The sequence below is a fragment of the Apium graveolens genome, chromosome 3, assembly GCF_009905375.1.
Source record: "Apium graveolens cultivar Ventura chromosome 3, ASM990537v1, whole genome shotgun sequence".
NCBI lineage: Eukaryota > Viridiplantae > Streptophyta > Magnoliopsida > Apiales > Apiaceae > Apium > Apium graveolens.
The window spans coordinates 181,946,017-181,966,861 of record NC_133649.1 but is presented as its reverse complement, the minus strand read 5'-3'; positions in this window follow the sequence as shown (position 1 = coordinate 181,966,861).

Here is a 20,845-nt window from a genome sequence, read left to right as displayed (position 1 = left end):
AAAATTTTGTAGCAAAATATTCTTAATTTTAATATAGAATTAAGTTAGTTTTGAAAGATTTGTGTTCTTTAGTGTTACTTATTTAATTTCAGTTTTAACACATTTCACCACAAGGTTTAATTTACTTTGTTCACCACTACAAACAAATCAAGAAAAGCAGAAAAACTACTAAAACACATTCACCCCCCACTCTGTGTGTTATTCATTACCTAACAAGTGGTATCAGAGCAAAATCTGAAATTAAACAGATTCAAGATCTTGGAAGAATGAATACACAGAAAATTAGTAGCATCAAAATCTCTACTTTTGATAAGACTAACTACACTCTATGGAAGAAAAAAATGTTGATGTTTATCAGGATGGCGAATCCATTATATATTCAGATTCTCAAGAATGGGCCTTTCACTCCTATGGTAAGAGTTGAGGAATCTACAGATGAAGATATGGTCATTCCAGCTGATTATGCTCTTAAAGACCCTTCATAGTACATTGAGCCTGAGAAAGAAAAAGTCTCCCTGAATAGTGGCTTGCAGTTGATCCTAATAGAGTCGCTTGATAATCTAATGTACAACAATATTGTCAACTATGACACTGCTAAGTAGATCTGGGAAAAGATTGAAATACTATGTGAATTAACTGAGGAAGTTAGATCTAATCAAAGAAGAATATTAATTTCACAGTATGATGGTGTCATGGCTAAGCCAAAAGAAAGTATCACTGATGTTTGAAAGGTTTAACAAGCTGATAAATAACTTGCAGCTGCATGACAAATATTATGAAGCTGAAGAAGTGAACTTGAAGTTTTTGCTTACACTACCTGATCATTTGGAACAGAAAATTTCAGCAATCAGAGAAGGGAGAGACTTGAGTAGAATAACTCTAGAAGTTCTATATGAAATCTTAAAAATATATGAATTAGAAATGATTCAAAGGAAATCATTAAGAGCTTGTCAAGGGCATGTTGTAGATGGTTCAAGTGATCTAATTGTCAATGAAAGCCAGGCCTCTAATGATGAGCCACGATCTCAGACTCCAATTACCTCAGCAAGTGAGCAAAGAAATAATGATTCACAGGAACAAATCATACTGGAATTGGAAGAAGATGAGTTCTACACCCTGGATGAACTTGATGAGCTTGATCAGTCAATGGCCTATCTGGCAAGAAAGTTCTCTAACATTAGAGTGAAGAAGCCAAGATTCTTCTAGGGTAAAGGACAATCATTCAACAAAGACAACAGCTGGAAAGGAAAAGGGAAGTACACATGTGATAGCAAAAATGGTTACAAAACTAGATATGTTGACAAATTAAAGATAAGGTGCTATAGTTGTGATGAGCTAGGCCATTTTGCTACAGAATGCAGGAAACCCAAGAAAACAAAGAAAGACAAAGCTTATCTTGAACTGGAAGCAAAATATGAAGCTCTTCTGAAGAAACAACAAAGCAAAGCCTATATTGCAAAGGGAAAGACTTGGGATGATTCTGATAATGATGAAGATGTGGAAGTTAGAAATTATGCATTAATGGCTGTTATGAATAAAAAACTAAGGTTATTATTTGCTGTATTTATTGCTAAGGTTCGGGAGCTCAAGGCCTTTAATGGTTGCTCTCGTGTTTCGTAGCTTAACTCTGCCTTTACGAGATGCCTACGTATTTCTTTGAATTAGAGAATCAAGCCAAAAAACATAGTTCTGATTTGTGGGGGAGACCCCTTATATAGATGTTGATGGTCCTTGAATTGGACTTGGTATAGGAGACTTGGTAGCCAAGTCTCAGAATTAGAATGGACTTTGGAGTCCTAAATAGTAGGAAACTGATTCCTTATCCTTCTAGGTCCCTTAGAGGCTAATCTGCAAGGATTTATGTCCTTATCGGGACTCTTCTCAGTAGTTGATTTTTCCCTTATTAATTAATTACGAAATTAATTAATATTCAGGATTTTGGGGCCTTCTTTGTTCCATCAGGCCTGATCTGGTCCATCAGGCCTGATCAATGTGTTAACCTTTTTGGTCTGAATGTCATACATCTTCTTATTGGGCCTAGCGGCCCAAATCATGTATAATTACTGTGATATTTAATTAAACAATAAGGATTTATTTATCCCTATCATTTTCCCCCCAACTTTTGGGAAACCGTATAAGATTCCGCAAAAGTTAAGTTCGTTCATTCCCTTTCAGGGTATCGTTTTGCGTAAAGTGTGGAGCGACCTACACGTTTACAACGATTTGCCTTGTACGCGGCTTCTGGGTCGTTTAAAAAATTCCCTTTCTATTTTCTTACCTTCTCCCTACTTTTAGGAATTTTCTGGTATTTTTCAGGAATTTTCCCTTTTTCCTGAGATTTTTCCAATTTTCTGCAATTTTTCACAAATTTTTAGCCCTTTTTCGACCAGGATCCTAGTCGAAATTTCGACCTGGATCCTAGTCGAATTTTGGGCCAGCTTTCCAATCCTGGTCGAAGGACTTCGACTAGGATCCACGACCTTGGATTTCGACCAGGATCCTAGTCGAACCTTCGACCTGGATTTTTGTCGAAAACTAGTGTCTTTCTTTGCTTCCTGGTCATTAGGTTTCGACTAGGATCCACGACCTGGGTTTCGACCAGGATCCTAGTCGAACCTTCGACCTAGATCTTAGTCGAGACTTTTGTGCTTATTTGCTTCCTGGTCATTGGATTTCGACTAGGATTCACGACCTAGGTTTCGACCAGGATCCTAGTCGATTCTTTGACCTGGATTTTAGTCTAGGTTTCTGTACCCATTCTTGAAAAATATTGTGCTTAATTCAGGAATTCGACCTCAATCCTGGTCTGGCTTTAGACCTCAATCCTGTTCTATTATACCCGTAATTTTCGGGTGTCTGTTCGAAAGAATTCGAGCAGAATTCACGACCTGAAATTCGACCTCAATCCTGGTCTATTATACCCGTAATTTTTGGGTGTGTTCGAAAGAATTCGAGCAGAATTCACGACTTGAAATTCGACCTCAATCCTGGTCTATTATACCCGTAATTTTGGGGTGTCTGTTCGAAAGAATTCGAGCAGAATTCACGACCTGGAACTCGACCTCAATCCTGGTCTTATTGAGCTTCCTTCTCATCCAATTTTGATTGGGCCTTGTTTGGGCCTTATCTTTTTTAGGGCTTTGATTTGGGCATTCTATTTTCCAAATCCTAATTGGATTTGGGCCTTCTATTTTCCAAATCTTAATTAGATTTGGGCCTTCTATTTTCCAAATCTTAATTGGATTTGGGCCTTTTATTAATCTGGGCTTTAATATATTAAAACACCTTCTTTAGAATTCTTTAGAATTCTCTGGAATTTTTATTTAATTTCTTTGGAATTCCTTGGAATATTCTGGAAAGTTCCATTTCTGGGCTTTTTTCTTCGGGCCTTTATCTTTACTGGGCTTTTTGTCCATTCAACTTCACTTTTTCTCCTATATAAAGGAGTGAGTAGAGTCTATTGCTCCTCACTTTCTCATTTCTAAATTCTCCTTTTTTTTCTTCTATTAACAATCTTAGAGAAATAACAGTAGGTCGGAGTATTTTAAGCCCCAAAGCCTTTTTTTAGGAGCATTACTTCAAGTAACACTTCTTCCTTTTTCTTCTTGTGCTTGTTTTTGCATAGTTTGCGTTTTAAAATTGTCTCCTTATGTGCCCTTTTTTCAGATGCCTGATAAGAAAATGACTCATTTGGCCAAGATGAATGTGGCCAGAAAGTCCAATGAATTCCCCATTCGGTCAAGGTACACTTCCTTGATCGATATGATCAACACCCGAGGGGACGAGTACCCGTCTGATGCGCATCTAGACGCGCACGACCATATTAGTGCCTTGCGGGATCCAAAGGAGCTGGACAAGTTGAGTGGTTATTTTAAAATCAAGGATCCTTTCAAGCTAGTTCTTGCAGGTCCGGCCGACAGGGCCTGTCAGTGGAGGAAGGACGCACTATGCGTCTACAGGGATACTCTAAGCGCAGGTATCAGACTCCCCTTTCACCCATTTATCCCTGTTTTGCTAGCTGATGTGGGCATCAGCCCTTGCCAACTCCCTCCTAACTCTTGGAGGTTAATTCTATGGTATCTATCGCAATGCGCCAAGCACAATGTCCCTACCTCTGTTGCTGTTTTCAGAAAGATTTTCCAGTTCAAGAATAGCCCTGACAAGAATCCGGGGTGAGTTTCTTTAAACCAGCCCCCAACCGTTCCCCACATAGTGAACGGGAAGTCCATCCCTGACAACAATTTGGGGTGGAAGAAAGATTAACTGTACGTCATTTGGGAGGGTGGCGATTGGGGCACCCTATTTCGCTCGTCTTTTGGGCTAGCCGTAGATGGGAGCCCTAATGATATAGTTTTTTCTGAGGAGGAGATCAGAGCTTTCAACCTCCTTACTCAAGATAATGGGACTTCCCATTCTTGGGATCTTATCAGGGAGACCGTTCTTGTAGAACGCGGCCTTTCTCCCGTTCCTAAAAAGAGTATGTTTCATTCCTTCTCTAGTTGTCTTCATTTCTTCCATTTACCACTTTGCTAATTTCTCAACTCACTTATCTTATTTGTTGTAGTGGTTGAGAAGATTGAGGAGGCTACAAAGCCTAAAGACCTGGAAATGACCAGGATGAAGCATGCTGGAAAGGTCTTCAAAGACCCGCGCCTTGGGGATCGTTTCCCGGAGTTCCTACTCCAGGCAAAGGAACCAGGCGAGGAAGGCCCCAACCAAGTTTTACGTACCAAACAAAAACCAGGGTCTTTCTTCCAACCTGCTTGGGGAATCCGGGGCAAGGATTCGATTGTTGGCAACACGGCGCTTGCCAAGGAATGGTCCATGCATTCCATTTCCCCGGTTGACTACCAAGACTTTGTCCTTCAACAGGACTTGGAGGCTAACGAGCTTTTCGGAGCTCAGGCTTTGGCGACGGCACGTCTTTTTCCTTTGCCATTCATAGTTTTTTGCCTTTTTGATTTTTCCCATTTCTTACTTTTGCTGTGTATCTTGTAGGCGAACGCCCATTTTCAAGGGGCGATTCACCAAGCCAAGGCTTGGAAAGTTGGCCTCGAGGATGCGAACAAAAAGCTGGAGGATGCCAACCAAAGAATAGTGGCCCTTGAAGCCCAACTCGCCTCATCAACTTCTGACTTGGAAACGGCCCGGGCTGAAAATGTTATCCTCATGGCTCAAAAGGACAAGGCCTTTGACGGATGAATGGATACTCATGAATTCAAGGATTTAATGGTGGAGCATGATGCCCTCCTTCATCCAGTCAGCTACAATGAAGGCTGGGATGCCGCTGTGGAGGCTATTCAGGACGACTTTCCAGAATTCCTTGAATAGTCTTCCTTTCCTTGTCCTGTACGAGTTCCAGCACTTGGGGGCGTTGCAGATAAGCTCGCCGATTTGATCAAGGACGGTCCATCGAGGAGTCAAGGCCAAGGGCAAAAGAGGAAGGAGCTCGAGTCCAGCTCTGAAGAGGAGGAATCTTCTTCTGAGGAGGAGCCTGAGCCCGTTAAAAAGAAGGCCAAGGTAGAAGAGCCTCCAAAGACAGCGTCTCCTAAACCTAGCGTCTCCTGCAGCATCCAAAGCGTCCGAAGATAGTTCCGAGGGAACCTCTGCGAAGACTTCCGAAGGGACTTCCGAGGGACCGACTGAAGAGACATCCGAGGAGACTTCGGATAGTGGTTCCGAAGAATCCCAGCCTTCCAAGGCCTAAGTTTTTATGTATTTCTTCTTTCTTAGACAATATTGAACTTTATAATTGACTTTTATTGCTTTCAGTCATATTTTGCCCAAGTATCGTCGTATTTTTCTTTCGATTTTTCAAACTCAAGTTTATAACTCGGTTTTATCTTTCACAATGCATCAATCTAATATGATAAGGTTAAGTCGAAGGCTTTATATTATAACTTGGTATTCTTGATACCTTACATGAAATGGGTTCAACCCTGATAAAATCTAAACATATCTTCTATATAGAAAAATCCTAAGCAAGCAAAGCTTCAAGGTGCTTTTAAACCTACTTGTCATTCTGACAAGTGAGAATCGTGCTTCAACTGTTTTACACATAGTAAACCTTCAGGTTTTGCACATGCCAAGTTCTCGGGACTTCAAAACCATCCATAGTCTCCAGCTTGTAGGTTCCTCTACCCTGAACGCTCTTGACTTTGTACGGCCCTTCCCAATTTGGGACAAGTTTCCCTTTCTGTCCTACACCAGAAGCTTCCACTTTCCTCAAGAATAAGTCACCTTATTTGAAGAACCTTTCTTTAACCCTTAGGTTGTAGTAGAACGAAGCTTTTTTCTGATATTCCACTATCTTCGCATGTGCCTCATCTCGTACTACATCAATTAGATCCCGGGCTAACCTTTTCCCTTCTTCATTTTCCTCAGCATTGAAAGCTTGAATCCTGGGGGAAGAATGTGATATCTCTACAGGAACAACTGCTTCTGCACCATATGCTAACATGAAGGGAGTTGCTCCAGTCGTGACTCTACAGGTAGTCCTATAGGCCCATAGTATGGGGAGTATTTCATCCACCCAGTTATTCCTTGACTTCTCGATCCTCTTCTTTAGTCCATCCAGGATTATTCGATTTTCCACTTCCGCTTGCCCATTGGCTTGCGGGTGAGCCACTGATGTGAATCGTAACTCAATTTCATTTTCCTCACAATACTTCTTGAATTCCTCGTTGTTGAACTGTGTTCCATTGTTAGTGACTAGGATGCGGGGAATTCCATACCGACACATAATAATTTCCCACAGGAATTGTTCAACCTGCTTAGTTGTGATCTTGGCCAAGGGTTTTAGCTTCAATCCACTTGGTGAAATAATCAATGGCTACAATCAAAAACTTCCTTTGTGCCGTGGCCATGGGGAAAGACCCTAATATATCCATTCCCCACATAGCAAAGGGGATGGGCGAGTTGATAGAGGTCAGCATCTCAGGGGGTTGTCTAACAACTGGTGCGTGCTTCTGACAGCAGTCACATTTTTTCACATATTCTTTGGCATCAGCCATCATTTCTGGCCAATAGAAGCCTAAACGGGTTATCTTATGAGCCAAGGCCCTGCCTCCCAAGTCTTGCCCACATATGCCTTCATGTACTTCTTCAAGAGCCAAGCGAGCTTCATCGGGCCTGAGACATCTTAAATAGGGAACCACGAAAGATCTTTTATACAGAATTCCATCTATCAAATAGTATCTTAGTGCTCGAACAGCCAATTTTCGTGCTTCAGTAGCATCATTTGGTAACCAACCGGTTTGAATGTGAGCCTTAATGGGATCAATCCATGATGTCCCCAGGCCTATAGGAGCCACAAGCTTAACATCAATGCTCCGTGTTTTCAAAATGCAATAGTATACACTTTCAGAACTTTCTTCCATCTCAGATGAAGCAAACTTTGACAATGCATCTGCCTTAGCATTTTCCTCCCTTGAAATGTGCTCAACATGGCATTCATCAAATTGGGTCATCACGGCCCTTACTAGGCGGACATACTTAGCCATCGTTTCATCCCTTGCCTCAAACTCTCCCTTCACCTGGGATATGACCAACTTCGAATCTCCACAGACTTTTAAGTTCTTGACTCTAAGTGTCCCCGCTAAGCCAAGACCAACTATCAGAGCTTCATATTCTGCCTCATTGTTTGTGTTTGGGAAGTCTAACATTCATGGCATACTCAATTAAGAACCCATCAGGGCTTTGTAAAACCAAACATGCTCCACTTGAATTTGTTTTTGATGCTCCATCAAAAAAGAGAACCCAATATTCTTTCTCCTTATCATCATTCTCTTTGTCCCCCTTATCAACCTCCTTGTCTTGAGGTATGGTATCTTCCTGCCCCCTGACTTCTTGGTTGGGTATAGTACATTCCACCATGAAGTCAGCTAATGCCTGGGCTTTTATTGCCGTTCGTGGCTTATACTTGATGTCGAACTTTCCCAGCTCTATTGCCCACTTGATTAATCTCCCACTAGCCTTGGGACTATGAATGATATTTCTCAGGGGCTGATTCGTTAGCACCTCAATTTGATGAGCCTGAAAGTAAGGTCGTAACTTTCTTGAAGCCATTACCCAGGCTAGAGCAAATTTCTCAATGGTTGAATAATTCAACTCAGCACCATGCAGAATTTTGCTGACATAGTATACAGGTTTCTGGATTTTCAGTTCCTCCTTAACCAATACAGCATTCAAGGCACTCTCTGAAACAGCTAAGTACAAGAATAAAACTTCATTCAAAGCTGGCTTGGCCAACAACGGGGCCTGGGCCATATATTTCTTTAATTCCTCGAATGCCTTCTGGTTTTCCTCATTCCATACAAAGTCCTTAATATTCTTTAGTGACTTGAAAAATGACAAGCACTTATCTCCTGACTTGGAGATGAATCGTCCCAGCGCATCAACCCTTCCTGTGAGCTTCTGAACATCCTTGACAGTTTTTGGTGGTTCCATGTCCAGGATTGCCTTTATTTTATCGTGGTTAGCCTCGATCCCTCTCTTGGAGACCATCAATCCCAAAAAAATTCCAGACCCTACTCCGAAAGCACACTTTGTAGGATTTAACATCATCTTGTGGTACTTCAGGACCTCAAAAGCTTCCCTCAAATGGGTTATATGGTCAGTCATTATTAGACTCTTGACTAACATGTCATCGACATAAACTTCCATAGTCTTGCCAATAAGATTCTTAAAAATTTTATTTACCAACCTTTGATAGGTGGCTCCTGCATTCTTAAGACCAAATGCCATAACTAGATAACAATAACCACCAAAGTCAGTGATGAATGATACCTTTGGAATGTCATCCTTGTGCATCTTGATCTGATTGTATCCACTAAATCCATCCATGAAGCTCAGCATTTCATGCCCAGCAGTGGTATCTATCAAAGTATCGATCCTTGGTAACGGGAAACAGTCCTTGGGACAGGCATCATTTAGATCGGTAAAGTCCACACACATCCTCCATTTTCCATTGGCCTTCTTCACCATTACAGGGTTTGCTAACCACTCTGGAAATTGAATCTCCTCAATGAAACCAGCCTCCTAGAGCTTCTCCACTTCCTGTTTTATAGCTTCTTGCCTTTTTGGAGCAAAACTTCTTTTCTTTTGTTTCACTATTGTTAGTCCCTTAACAATATATCAAGAATTACATAAGGGGGTTGAATGGAATTCTTGAACCTTTTTCTTAAAATAAAAATGTTCAAACTCGAATACAAATATAAGTGTTTTGATTAGCACAATGCGGAATAAAAACTTAAGTGAATCAAAACACAAGTAATTAAAAACAAGAGTCTTTAAAAACTTTCTGGTGGATTTAAACAATTCCACCAGAGATATATATATTATATCGAGAGAACTCTGTGTGCAAGAATGCTCACAGTTGCTTACAAATTTGAACTACTGAGAATACAGAGAAATGCTAATGATTCTGCTTACAAATGTTTCTCACTTTTTTTGTATCTCAGATCTTGTTTCTATTTGCTACTTCTTGGTTTATATATTACCAAGATTACAAAGTCAAAAGATAGAATCATTATAAAAACTATCGGGTCTAATGCTTTGTTACTTTGTTCTCTATTACCCGATTATAGGCTTCCTCATTCCATTTGCATACATCCCGACGCATGTGACCAGTTGTCACTGTCAACTGATGTTTGAATTCTTTATCCGTTGAATATATGATTATCCGTCGACTTTATGATCATCCATTGATGGCTTCATTGATCATCCGTCGACTGCTAAATTAAACATCCGTTGATAGCCATTTGATCATCCGTCGATGGCTTTGTTAATCATCCGTCGGTAGCTATTTTGGCACTTGACTTTAATTCATTTATGCAGAATTACAAGACATCATCTATGTACAATTAATCAACCTATTCTGCATATCTAATTAAAGTCAACATGACTTATATGCTACTACAGAATCTATACAAAGGTGTATGTAGAAATGTGCTACAGACTCATTATTACATAAGCTACTCACTCGATGGATAATAAATCATTATCCGTCGGGGCTATAATGAGTTATCCGTCGGGGCTATAATTCTTATCCGTCGAGTGCTACATTATTTCACTAAGTAAAATCTACTTAGGTGTTTTGTTTATGAAATCATCAAGTACACAACATGTGCACAACAATCTCCCCCAATGTCTACTGGAATTATAGCCATAAATTAAGAGATACTTGATGATAACAAAACATCCTAAACATACAGCTTTAAAGAAAAGTAGATAATACTGAAAGTGCTTCAATTAATCAAAATGTACAAAGTTTGGCTCACAGTCATTTCAAGATGCTCCTCTAGCCTGAGCAGATTTTTCTGGTTTCTTGAGGGTCTGGATCTTCTTCCTAGCTTTCTGTTGTTTTTATCAATCTGATTTTGGAGCTGCCTGTGGATTTCCAGTTCATCAGATTCTGAGAGATTTAGCTTTTCTTGCATTTCAAATAGAGTCTCATTGCTAGAGATGCTCAATTGATCTTCTAATCTGAAGAATCTTCTCATCCCTTTATCATCTATGAACTCCATAAGCCAGTAGGGCCTTAGATGCACTCTTCTCCCTGTGTATGGGATGATTAGAGTCTTTGGGAGTGCATCTTTAGCTCTAACACTCCTTAGTTCTTCAATCTTCTTCAATACTAGTCTTCTTGTAGTGACATTGAACCCAAAGTTCTTCTTGAAGGATGAATAAACTTTAATCAGTACTTCTTGGCTCTCTTGAAGAATCCTGTGAAGTGGCCACACAATCTCCTTTCCTCCTTTGTACTTGAACACTAACCTTTCAGGTAGGTTTCTGTATGCATCAATTCCCCTCACTTCATCTAGTTCATCCAGATAGAGGTTTAGATCAGAAAATTCTTTGATGTCACACAAGTACAAGTAGTCTCCTTTGTTGACTTTGGGCTGAGCTTTGACTACAGATTTGGATTTGAGAGGAGACAGCTTCACTTTCTTGACTGCCCTTGACTTTGTCCTTTTTGGCTTGCTAAGGATTGGTAGACTGAAGTCAGGAATTGGTATGTTATCCCATTCTATTGGCTCATCCTTGGGCACAATAGGTTCACCATGAATATTCCTGTAGGGATCCACCACCCTTATATCTTCAAATACCACAGAGGGTTTTGATGCTTGAGTTGTAGCTGATGTGGGTTAGGAAATTGATCTCCCAATTCCTTGTCAACAATATCCAGTTTCCTTTTTGTTCTTTTAGCCAATTCTTTCTTCCTTGGAGATTTCTTCTGTTCTTCAACTTGCTCCCTTGATTCAGTGGCTTCAGAAGGTTGAGAGGGAATTTGTTGAGATAAACTTACAGCCTGTAGCTTGGCTAAGATAGCAATTTGCTCTCTCTTTTGTTTAGCCTTCTTTGCATCTAGAGCAGCTTGCTTCTTTTCCTGCTTTAATCTGGATTTTTCTTCTCTCTTTGCTTGAGCAATTTGAGGATGTCCAGCTATCACACAAATTTCCTTCCCATTTCTGAATATCTTAGCAATCCTCTTTTTAGAAGCTGAATCAGTTGGATCTTTGTAGAAAATAATTGATCTTGACAGAAGCTTCTTTTCATTAGGCTTGGGTGTCTCATACACAGTATCCAAGGAGTTCTTCAAGGATGATTTTGAATAGTTTACCCTTGGTTTAAGGATCATTTCAGCCTTTGGAGACTTGATGCAGGAAGATTGTCCTCTTTCCAGATAGTTCATGCTCATCTCATTCACACTTATTTGCTTGACTTGAGAGTGATTGATGGCTAACTTAACTGGTTCCTTGACAAGTTGGAACTTCTTCTGTATCTCCTCATCAATCTTCTCCCAGTTGATCAAACTCAACTTTCCTTTCTCAGCAACTTTCAAGTTTGTTGCTGCTGCTTGAATCAGATCTATTCCATCTGCAACTGGTGGCTTTGAGACAGTAATTGAAGGTATAATTACTTTGCTGATTTGTATTTGAAGTTTCTCCCCCTCACTTGGTCCTTTCTCCCCCTTACTTGGTTCTTTCTCCCCCTTTTTGTTATCATCAAGTTGAGGAGTCAGGCCTTGTGCTTTAGCCAGTTGCATTAGAAGATTTGTCTGAGACTGTTGATTTTGAAGAATGATTGTAATAACCCCAAAAATTTTGAACTTTTTGTAACCCTTATGAATAGTGATTTTGCTGATTATGCTGAATAAGAAAAATTTTCATGCCACACTATGTAGGGGTTCTTCTATTGTTATTCTGAGATCTTATTAGTACTGTATATGGTATATAAGTGTATGTAAAGATCGTCAGAATCCAAATTCGAACACTTTGATTTTTCCCGAAAATCCACCAGATACCGAAAGAATTGAGTATAAGGTAACAGGAAAAGAAGGATTTAAATTCAAGGATTATAAGAGAGGATCAAAAAAGGAATATAATGTATCAAGAAAGGTTAAGGAAACCCAGGTAATAAGATCCCGGGTATGATCCCTCAAACGATAAACGAGAACGAAAGTTAAGCGAACCGTATAGCAGATCAGCGGTCATTAGCCAAGTAATTAGGAGCTAATCAAAGAGGTTAGTGATGATGATGTCATCAAACCAATAAGAAGAGGACAAGCATGGGAAGATGAGATAAGAATGATGACCTAAGCATGACCAAAAGGGAAGGAATTGTTGGATGATTGTGAGCCACACAATTTTTACCATGGTAACAACCTTATTAACAAGAAAATCATCACACAAATACCTAGGCAACCAAACAAGAAGGATTTCTTCTCCCCCCTCATTCTTGCTCTCGGCTTTTCCATGAAAAGCAAAGGAAAATTTTCAAAACTCAAGCTACACACCTTCAAAAATCAAGAGGTTTGTTTCTTTAGCTTCCATAATTCATAACTTAGATGAGCCATAAGTTTAAGCTCAACATTCCATGTTTAACATAGCTAATCAATTCATCAAAGTTCTTGGTGAATAGTGTTTTCAAGAAACTAACTTTGTGTTTTCTTATATTTTCTTCAAGATCCAAGCTTAGTAGAGATAGTTAGTGGTTATTTAAGGCTTCCTAAGTGATTCTCCACTCTCCAAGGAAGGTATAACCCCTCCAAACCCTAAATTTATTTTGAGTATTAGGTTTGGTTTTGTTTGTTATAGTTCATAAGAGCATGATTCTTGTATGTTTAGAGTTTGGTTGGAATTATAATGATTTTGGGTTATAAATCTTGGTTGTTGGTTGATGAACCTTAAAGTTAGTAGCTCTTGTTGTGATTGAATAAGATGGATAAAACATGAAGTAATGGACTGATTTAATAGGATTTGGATGAAGTTTGGTTGTATGGTTGATTTGTGGTTGAATGATGGTGGAATGGTGTTGATTGGTGGTGGTTTAATATTGAATTGATTGGGTAAAAATTTGGGAATTGCTAAGTTATAGTCGTCGTAATGCCCAATTTTCCTTAGACTGTTTTTGTTCTTAACTTCAGAACCCGTGAACTCACTGTTAGGTTTTGACCATTGCCATGATTAGATAGTTCATGTTACGAGCTTCGTTTTGATATGTGGTACGCTTGAATCTGATATACGGTTTAGGAGAAACGACCGTTTTAAGTATCGGCATTTTGCGAACGGACCATTACCCCTCGCCTTACTTTGAAACCTTGGTTAAGGCCCCTAAAAGACTAATTGGATTACGAAACAATTATGTAATGTGGATTAGGAAGTTGGTAAGGTACTCGCGAAAGAATCGCCTTAAAATTCGTAATGTTTATTTATTAAAATTGGTGGAGCCGAGGGTACTCGAGCGACTTAAGTGAATCGTTAAGCGCAAAAGCGAGCGTTAGAGTCTAGTTGGTTAAAGTGTAGATCCTTAAGCGACTTTGGTTTAATTCTAACTTATATGTTGTTTATAGGTTACCAGGCTCGTCCCAGGCCTTTTACCTCCCCCAGTTGCTCAGGCAAGTTTTCTATCTGTTATACTGTTGTTGTGATGTATATATGTATATGCATTATCTTGTGATAAGTGCATGAATGTTATTAGCAAATCTTGCGATATATGGGAGCATGCTGATATGGTATATATGCATGTCTGTTTCATAATCTTGATATCTAATTATTGATTCAATTGCTTATAAGTTGCATAATACCTATGCTAGAGATAAGCAGTAGTTGCGTATACCCTTAGTATAGGGGACCCAAAGGTGAACATATTTCTAAATCGGGAGTCGATGTTCCCGAGTATAATATATATATATATATATATTTATATATATATATATAGATATAGTTTTCAAAACTCTTAATCGAATAAGGTTGATTCGATAGCTTTATTTTATTTAATGAATATTATTTTGAATATTTATTCGAGGACTTATGACTCCGTTTAGCTTAATTAATGAATATTATTTTGAATATTCATTCGAGGACTTAAGACTCCGTTTATTTTATTTAATGAATATTATTTTGAATATTCATTTGAGGACTTATGACTCCGCTTATTTATTACATAATATTCTTTATTTTATTAAAGAATAATGTTTCGATAATTAAACTTATTTTCGATTATTCAAATAAAGATCATAATTTCGTATAAGTATATCTTTGGTTATTTATTTTTCATTTCAAGTATGAGTTTTAAAACTCCTACCTCGATTATTTTTATAAGGATCATCCTTATGGGAATATTATTTAAATAATAATATTCAGATACTTTCTAACATACCGGGACTGATTTATTTTATTAAATCAACGTTACTCTAAACATTCTTTAAAATGTTTTCGAGTCTTCAAAATGATTTTAAAAGTTAGGGAGGATCCCATAACTCATTTTTATATTTAAGATCCTCCTTTCGAAGGGGATTTAAATACTCGCTCAAAATCTGAGGGATCCGGCTTTGTGGTGTGTTTTATATTCGCAACAAGGTTGCTATTTTGATAAAAGAGTTTTTGATTACTTACCCAACACTCGGGAAGTAAAATTCTTGGAACAAGTTAATCCATTAACAGGCATCGCCTGGGAAATATCGGCGAGTTTTCCTTTCCAACTAGATACGACTTCTTGGTGGAGCCGTATCAACAAGTTTCTACTTGGGGAAAGGGGGGACGAGCTTTACGTTTCAGAGTCATGGATTTCATCTGAACTAGGAGTGGTGTAAGTGGTCGAGTGGCGCCGGCCCAGCCTTATTTATTGGCCCAAATGGCACGGAAGTTCCGCTAAGACGGTCCATTCCTTAGGAGTCCAGTGTTCGGTTGACAAGTAAATCCGACAGGTTCTCCTCTACATGTAGAAAATGGTGGGGTTGCACTAGTACGACTGAACATCGTAAGTGGTCTTCCTGGCGCGGCAAACTCCCGTAATGAGTTCATCATCCAGTTGGATATTTCTGCAACACTACCTAGAGCACTTCGATAGAAAGGCTACGGCTGGGCGATTGTTGAGTGTTGGCAGGGTCGAGTTTTCAAAATGATGTTTCCATCAAATGAAGTATCTCATAACTTTATTTCTTTTGAATGATATTTCAAAGATTGATTCTATACAAGTTATGCCTTGTAGCTTCATATATGTGATGAACTATTTATACCTTGAACGGTGGTAGTTCAAGTAGTATTCAGAAAGGATATAAGTATATTGATGTTATGGATAAAAAACCAAGGTTATTACTTGCTGTATTTAATACTAAGATTCGGGAGCTCAAGGCCTTTAATGGCTGCTCTCGTGTTTCGTGACTCAATCTGCCTTTACGAGATGCCTACGTATCTCTGTGAATTAGAGAATCAAGCCAAAAAACGTAGTTCTGATTGGTGGGGGTGAGACCCCTTATATAGATGTTGGGAGTCCTTGAATTGGACTTGGTGTAGGAGACTTGGTGGGCAAGTCTCATAATTAGAATGGACTTTGGAGTCCTAGGTAGTAGGAAACTGATTCCTTATCCTTTTAGGTCCCCTTGAGGCTAATCTCCAAGGATTTATATCCTTATCGGGACTCTTTTCAACATCTGATTTGTCCCTTATTAATTAATTACGAAATTAATTAATAATCAGGGCTTTTGGGCCTTTTTTATTCCATCAGGCCTGATCTGGTCCATCAGGCTTAACCTTTCTGGTCTGAGTATCATATATCTTTTTATTGGGCCTAGCAGCCCACAGTTTGTACAATTAATGCAGTATTTAATTATACAATCATAATTTATTTATCCCTATCATTTGCCCCCCAACTTTTGGGAAACATTGATTAGGTTTCGCAGAAGTTAAGTCTATTTGTTCCCTTACAGGGTTTCGTTTTTCCGTAAAGTGTGGAGCGACCTACACATTTACAACGAATTTTTCCTTTTATTCAGGAATTATCTTAATTTCCAGGAATTTTTCCCTTATTTCCGGGATTTTTCCTTTATTTTCTGGATTTTCCCCTAATTTTCTGGAATTTTTCCCTAATTTTCTGGGATTTTCCCCTAATTTTCTGGAATTTTCTGGGATTTTTCCTAATTTTCTGGATTTTCCCCTAATTTTCTGGGATTTTCCCCTAATTTTCTGGGATTTTTCCTAATTTTCTGGATTTTTCCCTAATTTTCTGGGATTTTTCCCTAATTTTCTGGGATTTTCCCTAATTTTCTGGGATTTTCCCCTAATTTTCCGGGATTTTCCCTATTTTTTTGGGATTTTCCCTAATTTTCTGGGATTTTCCCTTAATTTTCTGGGATTTTTCCTAATTTTCTGGATTTTTCCCTAATTTTCTGGGATTTTTCCCTAATTTTCTGGGATTTTCCCTAATTTTCTAGGATTTTCCCTAATTTTCTGGGATTTTCCCTAATTTTCTGGGATTTTTCACATTTCCAGCCCTTTTTCGACCAGGATCCTAGTCGAAATTTCGACCAGGATCCTAGTCGAAAATAGGGGTCAGCCTTGCCATCCTGGTCGAAAGATTTCGACTAGGATCCACGACCTGGAATTCGACCAGGATCCTAGTCGAAATTTCGACCAGGATCCTAGTCGAAAATAGGGGTCAGCCTTGCCATCCTGGTCGAAGGATTTCGACTAGGATCCACGACCTGGAATTCGACCAGGATCCTAGTCGAAATTTCGACCAGAATTCTGCTCGATTTTTTTTTTTTTTTTTCTTGATTCCTAGTCGAAGGATTTCGACTAGGATTCACGACCTGGATTTCGACTAGAATTCTAGTCGAACCTTCGACCTGGATCTAGGTCGAAAATTTGTCCTTTTCCTTGAAAAATATCGTGCTTGAATTGGGAATTCGACCTCAATCCTGGTCTTATTTTCCTGGATTTCGACCTCAATCCTGGTCTTTTTTACCCGTAATTTTCGGGTGTCTGTTCGAAAGAATTCGAATAGAATTCACGACCTCAAATTCGACCTCAATCCTGGTCTTTATTGGGCTTCTTCTTTATTCAACTTGGAATGGGCCTTACTTGGGCCTTCTCTTTTTTCAAATCCTAATTGGATTTGGGCTTTGATTTGGGCTTGTATCCTTCCAAATCTTAATTGGACTTGGGCCTCTATTTTTCCAAATCCTAATTGGATTTGGGCCTTTTATCTGGCCTCTTCCTAATTATAATTGGACTGTAATATATTTAAATACCTCCTTTAGAATTCTCTAGAATTCTTGGGAATATTCTTGAATTTTTCTTCCCTGTTCATTTATTTCCTTTAGAATTTCTTGGAGTATTCTGGAACGTTCCACTTCGGGCCTTTCTTCTTTGGGCTTTTAAACTTACTGGGCTTTTTGTCCCTTAAGACTATCGATTTGTGTTTAGCCTCAACCAGGCTTTTCTGATCGTTTTCTAGTAAACGTTCTATTCTTCATGAAACTTGTTTTCGTGGATGTCCTAGTCTTCACAAAATTTGTTCTCATAGACTCTTTAGCCTTCGCGGAACTTGTTCTCATGGACTCTTTAGTCTTCGCGGAACTTGTTCTCATCGAGCGCCTAACTTTTCAAGAATTCTCAAGAAATTTCATAGGAGTTCCACCAGAAAACCTTTAGGAGGGTCTGGATCAACCCTACATAGGTTCCCGTCGGCTATGAGGCCTTCATGTGGCCCGGTCGGCGAATTCTGCTCTTTTTGGACGTTTGGCCCTTTTTCTAGTGAGCGTTATGTACTTGTTCTCGTGAACATTCTATTCTTCACGAAACTTATTTTCCTCTGTGAAGGTTCTAGTCGGCCTAATCCTTCCTTATGGAGGGCTAGGCGTCACTGACTCTTGGTAGCCGTGAGCGTCTTACTCTTTGTGAAACTTATTTCCCTTCGTAAGGGTTCTAGTCTTTACGAAACTTGTTTTCGTGGAAGTTCTTGTCTTCATTAGGAGCATCCCTTGGCTCTAGTTCATGGTTTTCTTGGAACCTTCTTTTAGGGGCCATCCCTATTAGTTCAGGACGTCTCTAGACGTTCCTTTGAGGACATCCTAGTCGGCCTAACCCTCCATGTGGAGGAGTCAGCTTCAAGGACTCTTGGTCGGCCATAGGGACCAAGCCCTTGAGGCCCTTGGTCGGCCGTAACCTTAATGTCTAGAGCTTCTTGGCCCTTCGGGATCCTATTTCATGGAAGTTCTTGAACTTCAATATTCTCAATATCAATTCGTGGATTTGACTTCTCTCTTTTTTATTCGAGGGAGTGCCTTGCCAGGTGGGGACCTCATCCAAGGACCTTGTTAAAGTTGGCCTAACCCCCCTTTATCTTTCCATTGGTTAAGTTTGTTCCAATTAGGCGAACAGCTTCCTGAGGCGGGGATGTGCGGGGCTCATGCCTTGTATTTGGTACATCTATTCTTTTTAGAACTTTCAGTACTTCACAAATTAAAGGAGGAGCTTGGCTGGCTTAGGGCATCCCTTGGAGGCCGGTCTGGCGGAGCCCTTTCTAAGGGATCTCCAGTTGGTCAGGCTTTCTCTTGAGGCTGATCAGCCTTCTTTGGTAGGCTGGAGTTTGTAATGTGGACTCCAATTGACCATATACATTTTGTGAAGTTAGATTTCTAATATCTTTTTCTTATTAGGCCAACGCCTACTTCGCAGCTTCTTTCACTAGGAGTGCAAAATGAAGGAGTGAGCATATGGCCTTGGAGGCATTGATGAAGAAACTTGAGAGAAAGTTTTAGGACTGGGATTCTAGAGCTCTCTTAGCGTTTATCGACGGTCAGAAGACTTATTCAAGATGATGGACACCCATGATGATGCGTTAACATGTCCATTGGCTCTGTTCATAGCTCTTACCCGGATATGGTAAATTTGCGGGGCTTTCCTAGCCTTTGGGTTGTTTCTGAGGTTACCATTATTGGCCAATCATCTGATTTTGGACTATAGATTGTCCTTCAGTGTTTAGGCCTTGCATGGCTTTGTTTGTCGTGTGTGGCTTTTATCTATTTACGGTCCTTTATGGACTTGAACATCTTCAGTATGTAACCTAATTGTTCATTATGACTTGATTTCTGATCCTTCAGGATCTCATGCATTTGTAGTTTGATTTCATATTCGTCTTTTATTTTTGATACTTTGGTCCTTCGGGAATTTTATTCATTGGATGCTCGTACACTGGTCGACCTTATTCCTCCATTTACTACTAAGTACCACGAACATGTCTTTCATGTCCTGAACATATTAAACCTTCAGCTTCGAAACGCGCCAGGTATGAGGCACTTTGTCACTGCTCAGGGTTTCCGACTTGTAGGATCCTCATCCTCATGTTTTCTTGACCTTATACGGTCTTTCCTAGTTAGGGATTAGCATTTCTTTCTCTTCAACTCCCGAAGCCTCAATCTTTCTTAAGATCAAGCCTCTTTGGTAAAAGAACCTTTCTTTAACCCTTAGGTTGTAATAGAATGAAGCCTTTTTCTGATATTCTACTATCTTTGCATGTGCCTCATCTCGCACTTCATCAATTAGATCCAGGGCTAACCTCTGCCCTTCCTCATTTTCTACAGCATTGAAAGTCTGAATCCTTGGAGAGGACTACTGCTTCTGCCCCATATGCCAACATGAAAGGAGTTGCTCCTGTTGTGACTCTACAGGTAGTCCTATAGGCCCATAATATTGGAAGTATCTCATCCACCCAATTATTTCTTGACTTCTCGATCCTCTTTTTTAGTCCATCCAGGATTATCCGATTTGCTACCTCTGCTTGCCCATTGGCTTGCGGGTGAGCCACAGAGGTGAATCGTAACTCAATTTCATTTTCTTCACAATACTTCTTGAATTCCTCATTGTTGAATTGTGTTCCATTGTCAGTGACGAGGATACGGGGAATTCCATATCGGCACATAATGTTTTCCCACAGGAATTGTGCAACCTGCTTAGTTGTGATTTTGGCCAAAGGTTTGGCTTCGATCCACTTGGTGAAATAATCAATGGCTACAATCAGAAACTTCCTTTGTGCTGTGGCCATAGGAAAAGGCCCTAGAATATCCATCCCCCACATAGCAAAGGGAATAGGTGAGTTGATAGAGGTCAGCATCTCGGGGGGTTGTCTGGCGACTGGTGCATGCTTCTGACAGCGATCACACTTCTTTACATATTCTTTGGCATCAGCCATCATTTCTGGCCGATAGAAGCCTAAACGGGTTATCTTATGAGCCAAGGCCCTGCCCCCCAAGTGTTGCCCACAAATACCACCATGCACTTCCTCAAGAGCTAAGCGTGCCTCATCGGGCCTAAGACACCTCAAGTAAGGAACCACGAAAGATCTTTTATATAGAATCCCATCTATCAAAGTGTACCTTACTGCTCGAACAGTTAACTTCCGTGCCTCAATTGCATCGCTTGGCAACCAACCGGTCTGAATGTGAGCCTTGATGGGATCAATCCATGACGTCCCCAAGCCTATGGGAGCCACAAGCTTAACATCTATGCTTCGTGTCTTCAAAACACGGTAGTACACACTTCCTGAACTTTCTTCAATC